General features: G+C 42.1%; 1 pseudogene; it reads left to right on the forward strand.

Annotated features, from left to right (window-relative positions):
• The first annotated feature begins 2397 nt into the window (after positions 1-2397).
• Positions 2398-2563, forward strand: LOC124796948 (annotated as a pseudogene).
• Positions 2564-2790: the final 227 nt, after the last annotated feature.

A 2790-nucleotide genomic window follows, 5' to 3' on the forward strand; every position in this document is an offset into this window, starting at 1 on the left:
ATATTTTTTAATTATATTTGTCGTCTTCTGAAGGCTCTTCTGATAATCGTACAAAATAGGACCATGTACTTCCTCTCCTTCATTTCAATTGTAGATGCAGGAGCCGATTCCAATGACACCAGTGCCTCTCAAAATGAAAGAAAGCCTCCCAACTTGGCTCCACTTCACTTCAGTAAAAATACTTAATACTGTTATTAAGTCTTCTCTTATTTAGAATCACATGTAATACAAAACACTCACAGCACATCATACTTCAAGCAGTACATCTTAACCATCCTTCTACATATGATAGAGTGAAACAGAACCAAGTACAAAGAAAAGTGAATGATGTTTTTTTGTTCATTTGTCTGCACCTTACCGCGCATTCATAATTAATGTCTTTGCCGTCGCTTACGGTTGGTTTTTGCTTCTGTCATTATCACTGTTTCATTCATTTTTTAAATAAATTTTAACTTTACCATATCGGGAGGAGGGGTCTTTCACCATGTGCCTACACAGAATACATTCAGGGGCAAATTATCCCCCTCACCTTAACCTGGTGTTATGCTAATTGATTTATGATCCCCTGGGGTTTATGTATGACCTCCTGGGCATAATCAGCTTCCTACTTCTACTCCCTCAGTAATCTGGGAGAAAGAGAGGGTTTTTTGTCACCACAACTAATTTTGAGCCTCTTTTCCCCGTCCTGCGAAATCCCCTAGCCTTCCTCTGACCTCCCCCAATCCCGCACTCCCCTACTCCATCTGGGAATTGTCTGGAAAAAAAACGCAGTCTATACTAGAGAGGAAGGATCTCATGACACGATACTCAAATCAATGTTAATGGTATATTGTTCAATTCTGTTTCCACATTCTTTATGTAATCAGTTTGTAGCAGACAGGGTTGCTCCCCAACTTTCCTTGATATAATAACTGTAAGCACTGAGGTATGGAATGAAGTGTGGTATGTCAACCACCATTTGGAGACGGATGTGCGTGTGTATGTCGTCTGGACGCCGCCACAGAGGTGCTAATTATAGGTCAAGATACTAAATACCACCGACTGTGGAATGTAAGTCTTCGTAATTTGATATTCACTACCTGGAGAGCTAGTTTAGTTCACTATCAAGTGGCTAGTTCCTGTTGTTGCAACACTTGCACCGCAAACACGTAGATCAACGTGACGTGTCTACCTGCCCGAGGGAACTCCTTTTGTTCTCATGGTCCCCCAAACAAAGCATCAGGTGGTGGCATTCCTTCTATCAGGAAATTCCAGACTCGTTTTCTGTCTCTGTCTCTCTCTCTAGTGGTTACTTCCTATTTGTGTGGACACATGCATGAACCAACATATCCAAACATGCAGGCAAAGGTTTTCATCCATCCTCAGAATATTGTTGTCCTATTTTCTAATGCTGGAGACAAAGGGAGAGCTGGCGAAATTGTGATTTCAAAAATGGCAGGAAACAGTCCATTTGCACTACCCTTTCAAATTAATTGTTTAACAATTTACAGAAGTGAAATAGATCGCTCAAAACACTCAACACCACTTCATGACGATTCTATTTTGTAATAAGAAATATTTTCAACGTTTGAGAATCAAAGGTAAATATTTGAAAATCAAGTAATTAAATTTCTGTCACCAATAGATTGTAGCACTAAATATATCTGAGGTCTTGTATTCACCAATGTTTGAGGACACAAGCACCTTCCTCCACCACAACGTTTCCACGGTACACCACAACGGTTCCACCGTACACTAAACATATCTGGCGAAAAAGCCCTCCGATCACACACACTCATGATCACAAAGTATGTGCCCCCCACGGACTGCCTATGAGCAGCCAGAGACCCACAAGCTGGCAGCTGCAAGCACGTCTCCAGCCACTCCAGATGCTCAGGGGAGAGAGAGACCGTTCGCATGACTGCCATGCAGTCAGCTAATTGATTTACATTGGGGGTAATAATTGCCCAGTGCGAACAACTGCCGTATTGAATCTTCTCAAACGCATCAGCTTCTGTCGCCACTCTACCAGCATACTGATTAGTTCACTATTCAGCCATCCAGAAGGCTCCACTGCTGTGACTTGTCCCCGTAGCTGCCCGCGAGAGCCAACAGGTCGCAACGTTCTTTGCACCCACCGATCATATGAAACTAAGCCGCAGCAAGACCCCACGAACGCACATGCTGCTGACTGCAAGACAAGGAGGTGTGGCTTGGACGTATAGTTCTAACTGCAATTCCACCCCTGACATGGACTCTCCCAGGCTAAAAAATCCACTTTACCCAATTTGAAACAGGGATATTATGCATACTTCTCGAACTTCTCATGTGAAGTTTTTTTTTGAGGACAGAAGAAATTACGGAATACACACGTTCTCATATCGCTAAACTATCCTGCACAACAATAGGGAATGGGCTATATTTCCTCTAAGTGTTCTTTCATCGGGTAAAAAGAATCTGCTCTTATAAGCTTAATATCTGTTATATCTTGCATCACAGGACTGAAATACTGTACTGATTTTTGGCTCATGACGGAGTGCTAAGAGTATGCTCTACCTCTGTCACAGGATGCTTCCTCACTTTCGAACTCTCTTAAAGTAGCCAAATGCCTTGTCACCTACGAAGTCTCTTAAGGCAGCGACGTAGAAGATTTGTAAGTATCAAGTTAATATTTTGCATCACTTTATATTTCGGTAATACTTCTGATTTTATTACGATGGCCATCCCTCCCAGTGTAGGAGATTGAAATTTCGTTAAAAGATCTGGACGCAACGAAAAAAATGCCTGATTGCCACTCCAACTCACGAATCA

Source organism: Schistocerca piceifrons, chromosome 4 (genome assembly GCF_021461385.2).
Source record: "Schistocerca piceifrons isolate TAMUIC-IGC-003096 chromosome 4, iqSchPice1.1, whole genome shotgun sequence".
NCBI lineage: Eukaryota > Metazoa > Arthropoda > Insecta > Orthoptera > Acrididae > Schistocerca > Schistocerca piceifrons.